This window comes from Eschrichtius robustus, chromosome 1 (assembly GCF_028021215.1).
Source record: "Eschrichtius robustus isolate mEscRob2 chromosome 1, mEscRob2.pri, whole genome shotgun sequence".
NCBI classification, from domain to species: Eukaryota; Metazoa; Chordata; class Mammalia; order Artiodactyla; family Eschrichtiidae; genus Eschrichtius; species Eschrichtius robustus.
This window is the reverse complement of record NC_090824.1, coordinates 13753311-13762713: the sequence shown is the minus strand read 5'-3', so window position 1 is coordinate 13762713 and position 9403 is coordinate 13753311. Positions and strand designations below refer to the sequence as shown.

At 46.1% G+C, this 9403-nt stretch overlaps 1 pseudogene; it reads left to right on the top strand.

The window, feature by feature from the left end:
• Window positions 1-8164: 8164 nt before the first annotated feature.
• LOC137772140 (large ribosomal subunit protein eL21-like) lies at window positions 8165-8649 on the top strand (annotated as a pseudogene).
• The last annotated feature ends 754 nt before the right edge of the window (window positions 8650-9403 follow it).

Sequence of the window (9403 nt, the reverse complement as noted above, 5' to 3'; positions counted from 1 at the left end):
TTGCCTCATCTGGGCTCCATGCAGGATGTATGCTGCACAAGTCTGGGGAGAACCGGTCCCATTGTGCAGTGCACAACCTACACTCCTGAACGTGGCAGCCTGGTCTGGGAAAGAGAGGTGCCTGATTCAAGGCAAAAACAGCCCAACACCTAACAGATCCTGGCTCTGGGAACTGAAAGGCTGGTCTTGGTCCACTTTAGTGACCAATTCAATTTCAGATTGAACTAGCCCACACTGAGCTCCTATTATGTGCCAAGCTCATAGTAGGTGATTTTTCTCATTCAAGTCTCTCCATCTCCCAGTGTACTCTCTACTACATTTTGAATTGGAGGAAATTTACTTGTCTTATTGATAGAATGACCACATTTATGTTCTCAGTGCAGACGGTTCATTTTCAAAACTCAAAAGTCAGTTTTGTAGCCAGGTCTGGCATGCAATGTAGATTGCCTTTATGCCTCTAAAGACAACTGAGACATTCAAGTTGGTACTCAAGAGCCTTTCTGGGGCCCCGTGGATGTTTCTTCTCATACTGATGACCCACAGGCTTCCAAGCAATCACTCAAAGGGTCCCTGGGCATTTGGCTCTTAGCCGGGTTAAGAAGGGCCTGTGATTCTGGGAAGTTCTCCTGCATCAGGGGCTGGGCTGCCTGCTGGAGTGGCCTGTGGAACTAGAAAGGACCTGGGTCTTGGGTTCAACTCTTACCTCTCTTACCTACCAGCTATGGACCTTGGATAAATTTCTTGCAGTCTCAGTTTTCTTACTGTGAAATGGAGATGATAATACATGCTGCATTATATCATGAGGTTTACATGAAATAAAAGGCACTGTTTATTGAGTACCCACTGTGTACCAGATCTGCTGAGTCCTTGACATTTGTCAGCTCATATGACTTGTACCTGGCACAAAATCCCCACTATTTGCTGAATGAATGAATAAACACTTCCTCAGAGGGCCAGCTTCACGTGAAGGCCACCTGGGCACTTGCACAGGACCCCACACTTAAGTTTAATGCTCTGCTGTTGCCATCTTGAAATGTTTCATACTCTTTGAACAAGAGACCCTGCTTTTTTTTAAGGTAAGAAGTAGATTTATTAATATCCTTTGTTGCAGGAAAATGGGGCACAAGAGGACGGTCATGTCCCAGGTCTCGGGTGAGTTCCTGGGACGGGCCACCAAATAAGGATCCTTGGCTTCACACAGGGAAAGAGGACCCTGCATTTTGATTTTGCACTGGGTCCTGCAAATTATGTAGTTGGTATTGCCTCTCCATAAACCCTGTGGGACATACCTATTCTGCATTGTCATACCTATTCTACAGATGCATAAACTGAGGCATAGGGAGGCGAAACTACTTGCACAAAGTTCCCCAGCCTGTAAAATGCAGAGCAGGGCCCCAGTGTGGACCTCCACTAAATGCAGTTCATTTCACTGGGTTGGTGGCCCTGTTGCTCTGGCCTCACGCCTGGGCTGGGCCTGGCAGTGGACAGGTTATAAATCCACAAATTGGAGTGGTCTTTCCTCCAGCTCTTAAAAGTCAGGGGTTTGGAGGATCTCACCAGTCTTTGGAAAAACTTCCACTTTCTGACAAAGCAGTAAAAATGGCCTTCAGTCCACCCACTCTCTTTCTGTCTTGTTCGGGAAGATGAGTGAGAGGTAAATGGGGGAGAAACAAGGAAGATGAACAAATGTCATGGAAAGTCAACAACATCTCCCTCACCAGTGTGGTCGAGGGGAGGAGGACACACAAAAGGAAAGCCCCCCACCCCAAGCCTGGGGCCTCTGGGTGGCTGTGTCCACAGCTCTCCAAACAGTGCTGAAAATGAAAACTGTGGGACAAGCTGGTCCCCACCGCCTAGAACAAAGGGAGGCTGGTGTGTCTTAGTCATTGCTAATTTCTGGCAAATTACTGGCCTTGGGAGCAGGACTGCTTGTAAAGTTCTCAGCTGCTCCAAGCTTAAGGCAATTTATTCAAAGGGAAATAAGGGCCACATCTGCTGAGGTGATGGGGAGACAGGGAGCCTCTTGCAAGCTCATAAAGACTGTGCTGGAATCTTAGATGCACCTGCAACAGGCCTGGAGCTCTCCTCAGCCCAGTTTTTATTCTTTTGGATTGGTTTGCAGAAGGATGCTCAGAAGGGTTTATGAGAACCTGGGACTGTGTGTATGGGTTCTTTAAAAAATAATAAAGTCCTCTACTACTCCCATGGCTGAGTGCATGTGATGAGGGAGTCGTGGGCGGGAGGATATTGCAACTGGTTTATTTCAGCCTGAGAGGGAGGGTGTTGGAACAGGTTCTGAAGGAGAGGAAATGCTCCGTTGGCTCTTAATTCCAATGTGGCTGGATTCACACACAACACTCGAGCAGCTCAAGGCAAAAAGGGAGCTTCAGGTTGTAGGTGAGCATAGGTCTCAGGGCTGGAAACCCTGCGAGGGTAAAAGGAGAGAAGGAAGAGGAGATAATGCCTTTGCCTTCTTGGGCCTCAGTTTACCCTTCTGTAAAACGGGATCTGGGAGCCCAGACTAGAATGGAGCTTGAACATTCTGGATTATGAACCTAGAGAAAAGGGGCAGGCAGGAAGAGGAGGTTATTCATGAGCCCTAATATGTACACATAACTTTACAGTTTATGAGCCTCTTTAAAGACATTGTCCATTTCTTCTTCTTCATTATCATCCTAGCAGACATACAGAAAAGGACATAAGCAAATGCAAAGCGTCATGAGTAATTCTAATTGTAATAAATTCTAAAGCAAACACCCGTCTAGTGAACAACCCAGATCAAGACAGAATGAATGACAGAATGATGCCAGGAACACTAAGTGATCTTTCCCACTCACATCCCCTCCCATATACTACAGGCACTCATAGCTTTGCTTTTGTGAAAATCATTTCTTTTTCTTTCTCTTTTGTTTTAGTTTTGCCACCATGTATACATCCCTCAATGATAAAGTTTAGTCTTGCCTGTTTTTGAACCGTATATAAATGGACTCATACAGGACATGTTATCTGTGTCAGCTTCTTTTACTCAAAATCATGATTGTAACACTGGCCCATTTTTCCAGATGAGAAAAGGGAGCCTCGGAGAAGTTAAGTGACACATCAAAGGTCACATAACTAGTCCTGGCAAAGCTGGGCATGAAGCCACACCGCCTGGTTACTCTGTTACCCAGATCAATCCGCTGGGGTTGCTAACGTCCATTTCCAGCCATAGGGCAGAGTAGGTAATCCGAGAACAGAAGAGACGGCCCTTATGGCTGAGCCAAGGTCACGGGCCCTAGAGAAGGAGCATCTGTGCCCTGCGCTTCTCTGGTGGGATCCCGTGCCTGAAGTAATTCTCCCATTGAGAGTATAAACAGTGAGGGAGAGAGAATTCCCCCAAAGGAAATGGGGGTGCTATTAGGAAGGGGTGATGCCAGACAGCCAACAACAACACGTGTCTTCTCCTTCCTTCTTTCCTAAATATAGGTCACTCCTTTAAAATTGTTCCTGTTTCACTTTTTTTTTTTTCTATTGAAGCATAGTTGATTTACAATGTTGTGTTAGTTTCATGTGTAGAGCAAAGTGATTTAGTTATTTATATATATATATATATATTCTTTTTCAGATTCTTTTCCATTATAGGTTATTACAGGATATTGAATATAGTTCTCTGTGCTATACAGTAAATCCTTGTTTATCTGTTTTATACACAGTAGTGTGTATCTGTTAATCCCAAACTCCTAATTTATCCCTCCCCGCCCCTTTCCACTTTGGTAACCATACATTTGTTTCTATGTCTGTGAGTCTCTTTCTGTTTTGTAAACAAGTTCATTTGTAGCTTTTTTAAAAAAGATTCTACATGTAAGTGATATCATATGATATTTGTCTTTCTCTGCTTCACTTCTTAATATATGAGTTAGGACAATTCATCAAAATAAACCACTAAGTACCAGTGGGCAACAGTGAGCAATCCAAGCTAATGGAAGCATAGATTTTTCTGAATTTCTTCTTCAAGAAAGCCTTGCATTTTCTCCTCATAGGCTCTTGCTCCTGAGGCTGACACAAACATAACATAAAACTGAAGCATTTTACAGCACCCAGATGCTCACAGGACTACATTTCCCAGCCCCTGCCTGGGCAGTTGTTCTTTCATGTCACCCCTGCCTTTGCTTGGCCCTTCAGCTTCACGCCAGAGACCACTAAAGTTTGGAGAAATGCCCTCAGTTTCCAGCAGTGGCATAAAATGTTTCCTCATATTGTCTTAAGTGGGACTCCTGGCGAGTCAGTTATATCCTAGACTGCAGAGAGGCTCCTGGTTTTCGGAAGATATTTGCAGCTGGGATGAGACTTTGGGGAAGGGGGGATTCTTGGCTGGAGAGGGGAGATGGTGAGGGAGGAGAAATGAATATCTGAAGAAAGTGGGCTGTGGGTATTTGGGTGTGGAAATGGGGGCAGGGCAGCTTAGGAACACAATACAGGGGTCACAGTGCTCGGGGAGGGAGTGTCAGGTGAAGACAGGGTCCTTGCGCAGACCCTGGCCTGGGGCGGCTCCTTCGAGGTGCTCATGACTGAGGCCCTTGGTCCCTTCCAGGAAGGCACAGAACTCTCCCCAGGAACCCCCCAGCCTCGGGCAGAGGCATGAGCACTGGTCTAGGAGTCCGGGAGCACTCAAGATGTGGCCAGTCCTGTTCCATGCACGCTCCTGTGTTAATTCATTTGAGACTTACAAGGACCCTACACTTTTTATTGGCATCATTACTTTGTCGTAAAAGGGAACGTTACTGTTCCCTTTTGACAGATGAAGAAAATGAGGCACTGTGAGGTTAAATAACATGCTTGAGCAAACCAGTGGTGGAGCCAGGATTTGAACCTTGGTATCTGACTTGATTTTTTTTTAAATCTTAAAAAAATGAGGGGATGGGACTGGGCGACATCCATCGTCTGTCCCATCCCACCATCAGAACGGCCCATGGTCTTGTCTGCTAACTTTATTGTGAAGTCTGGGGTCACGCAGGGCAACAGAACAAACCTTACAAAAAACAAGCAGCTTTGTAAAAGGTGAGCCTGCCGGGCTGACCTGATCTCCTTCCTTGAGATCATGAGATTATAAGAGTCCAGCCAGGCTGGGGGCACATCTTGCCCGTGGTTTGCGGAGAGCAGCCATGAGCCAGCGGTCCCTTGAAGCTCCTCTGTGTTCTGGGTCTCTCTGAACGAATCCTGCCCTGCCTCGCTCGTGCAGCTAATGCTGGATGGGGGGGGTCCTCACCTCCTCTGACCTCCCCACCTGCTACGCCAGCATGGTGCCAACTTGTACTCACAACCAGAAATGGTGGTGGGGACTGAAGCTGGGCCTCTCTCACCCTTTCTCTGTGGGGTAACACTGGGTTGTCATAAAGTGGGGTCCACCTAGATAGAGTGGGGAACCTAAGGCTTTCATTGACCTGACTTACTTGGGTGACTGCTTAAGCTGAGAAGCAAAGATAAGCCACAGGGGGGGTGGCGTTTAAGAGTCACCAGGTCATTGTTGGAAACAAACTAGTCCTGAGAGTCAGAGGGGAGAGACGTTGGCCCCAGCTCTGGGGGAAGCTCTGAGTGACAGCATCGGGGAACCCCTACTACCCACTCCCTGGACAGATGATCAACCAGTCTTGGAGCAACTTGCTCAAGTTCACAGTGAGTGATGGTGGAACTAAGATTCAAACGGGATCTCTCAAGGCCAAGTCTGGGGCTCCAGCCACTTAACCTTTTCTGCCTTCACATCTGGTACCAGCTCAGGAAACCATATGCTCTGGTCATATGGGCTCGACACCCAGAAGGCCCCACTGCGCTGCCAACAAACACGAGACTGAGAAACGTGAACATGAGTTTGTCCCATCTCTAAGGGAATCTCCAGTGATGACTCAGCACCTGCATTCTCTGAGTTCTTGGAGCTTCTCCATCCAGAAACAGAGAGCCTAGGAGTAACATGGCTGGCAGCTCTCGGAGTCGCTCCAGGCCAGGAGGGACACAGCCCATCACGGGCCACCTTGGCAGCCTGTGCTGTTTCTCCGGGGAGTGGATTGATCCTGTGCTCTGCACTCTGTCTATCCCAGTCCCCAGACACAGCAATACCACTAACCAACACTCACTACCCTTCACAGCAATCTAGTGAGGTTGATACATTAGTGCACAACAGCATTTTACCGATGAGGAAACTGAGGCATAGGAAGGTTAATACCCTGACTGTACTGGTTAAGTATAACTAGTCAGTGGGAAAGCCAGGATGGCAAACCCAGACAGCCTGGCTCCCAAGTCCATGCGCCCAATCATTGCACCCAGGTTATCCCTCCCTTCTCCTTTCTGGGGGAATTTCACTCAGCATTTCCTTTAAGAAGCTCCCCTCCTCCATTCCGTGAGGTGGGGGGAAGGGAGGGGCTGGCTGTCAGCCACCGTGCCCCACCCACAGGGCGGACCCAATGCCCAAGCTGGGCCAATCAGATTCTCTAGGCACAGGACTCCTTGGCTGAGTGACAAAGACGTCTTGCGTCAGCCTCACAGTGACGGCCCCCAAAAGCTCCTTTCTGACTGAGTTCTCTGGACCTGCCTTTGTTTCTTCAGCTTTTCTTTCACCACTGTGTGCTGTCCAGTTTCCTTCCAATAAATAGCCTTTTTCCCCTGCTTGTTAGCCAGAATTAGGTTCTACAGTTCAAGAACCCTATGGGTATAACCATCGCAGAAATGATTTACTTTTCATTTCATATACATTTAATAGGTGCCCAAACAGGTCTGCATTCAAATGTGAGCTCTGTACTTACTAGCTGTGTGATCCTGAGGAAGGGACTTCTCTGATCTGATCTTCACCCCTCTCATCTGTTAAAGGAGGACATTACCTTGTAGAACAATTATAAGGACAACGTTCCAAGAAGAGGAAAAACCAGATGCAAAGGACTGGAAGTGAGTGAGTGTTTGCCTTTGACCACAGTGGCATGTGGCATTAATGGCCCTGTTCTACACCTCTCCCTGTGTCCATGCCCTTTGTCATGTGGCTTTGCAGTACCCGCCTTGTTGTGGGTGGGAGGTACTTCCCTACCTCTTTACTCTGGGCTCGACTATGTGCTTTGGCTAATGGGATGATAGCAGATATGGCTCCAGCAGGCACTTGATAAGGGCTTGCAGGACGGATTTTGCTTCCTTGTGCTATTACCATCACCTTCAGATGGACATACCCAGGTGAACCCACTGGTCTCAGGTGGAGGATGAGAGAACATGGAGCAGAGCCATCCCCAACTGAGCCTAGCCTAGATCAACGAGCTGCAGACTCATAAACTGGCCCAGCCAAGACCAGCAGAGCCAGTCAAGTTCAGCCTGGGTCAGCCACCTCCCAGCTGACTCACAGACATGTAAAAAAATCATTCATGAGCGTTATTTTAAATGACTGAAATTTGGGATATTTTGTTATGTAGCAATAATTAACTGATACATACACTGGTGCCCAGAAGTGGACATAAAACATAAAACATATGTAACATTGGTTTTTGGGACTGGGTGGTGGGAATGAGTAAACTATTAGGGAAGGCTGAAAAAATAGTAAGGAAATTGCTCTTGGAGGCTGGAAAAATGGCAATCCACATTATGTAATGCTGAATCCTTTAGGAAAACTGTTAGTAACTTGGGAGATAAAAAGTGTATCTAATGAAATCTTGGACTTGGGCAAAGAGATTTCTCAGCAGAGTACTGAAAGCATCAGTTGGCTTTTACGACTGTGTTTGATAAGGTACTACAAAGAAGAGACAAGCTCATGAAATAACTGCCTAGTTTGCACGTAGTATTAGGAGGATGATAGAGAAGTTAGAATCTGTTCTGTTGCTGTGGCTTCTGGCACATGCAGTAGAATGGAATCATAGACAAAGGGAACCCACAAAGTTTTTAGACAGAGTTATATTGACAAAACGACTCCTAGCCTGAATTAAAGGAGATGGAAATCGTTCAAAATATAAAAAGACCTCTGGGTAGGAAGCAGTTTCAAAAGATTGCTTAAAGGCTATATTTTATAATGCCTTCAGAAGTAGCCAGGGATGGTGATAAAAAAGGAAGGACATCTCAGAGGCTGGAGCAAGAGCCATAGAGAACAATGGGGAGAGAACCTTTCTTAGAATGCAGATCTTGGAGCCTTTCGGCCAGAACCGCCATCTTTCAGTAATTTGTCAAAATGACCAACGCAAAGGGAAAGAGGAGGGACACCTGCTACATGTTCTCTAGGCCTTTTAGAAAACATGGAGTTGTTCCTTTGGCCACATACATGTGAATCTACAAGAAAGGTCATATTGTATGTATCAAGGGAATGGACGCTATTCAAAAAGGAATGCCCCACAAATATTACCATGGCAAAACTGGAAGAGTCTACAATGTTACGCAGCATGCTGTTGGCATTGTTGTAAACAAACAAGTTAAGGGCAAGATTCTTGCCAAGAGAATTAATGTGCATACTGAGCTTTTGAGCACTCTAAGACCCGAGATAGCTTCCTGAAATGTGTGAAGGAAAATGATCAGAAAAAGAAGAAAGCCAAAAAGAAAGGTACTTGGGTTCAACTGAAGCACCAGCATGCTCCACCCAGAGAAGCACACTTTGTGAGAACCAATGGGAAGGAGCCTGAACTGTTGGAGCCCATCCCCTATGAATTCATGGCATGATGGGTGTAAAGAAAATAAAGGACCTGGACTGTACAAGTGTTTCTCTTAATTGAGTAGAAGTGTTGTGTCCCCTCCCCCAAAGAAATATTTAAAACACATTTTAATTGTGTCCAGATTCAGTGGGTGATGTCTTTACTTTTCAAATTTAGTAGTTTTTCTTCCTGAAAGATGTGAGGTAGTTTGTTGTGCAATATGCTCCACTGGCTAATAAACTGCCAGATATTATTTATATATATATTAAAAAAAAGAATGCAGATCTTGGAGCTAATCAAGGAATGTTACCTATCCCCAGGTTGTGGTAGCTGGAAACATTTTCCCAGCAGGATTTCAGAATTGCTATGGACCAGTGACTGGTATGGACCTCCTTCTTCCCCTGTTTGAATGGGAATGTTTATTGCAGATGTCCTGTCCCTAGCTTACCATTATATGTTGGAGGTATGGGAGATGGATAACTTGCCCAGAGGTCTTGGATCAAAAGGAGCTGCATCTGGACCTGATGTAGATCATGAGAAAGTAGATTTTGAGCTTGATGCCACTGGCTGTTTCTCAGTCTTGCAATGGGAGTGATTGATTTTTTGCATGTGGGAAGGATCTGAATAATTGAGGTTGAGTGTAGGGTGCAATAGATTGATTGCATTAATGGACCCAAATCTTCACCCCTGCCTGTATCCACATCCTTTGCCATGTAAATTGGCAGTGCCCTCTTACTGTGGGGAGGGAGCACTTCCCTACCCCTTGACTCTGGGCTCCCACA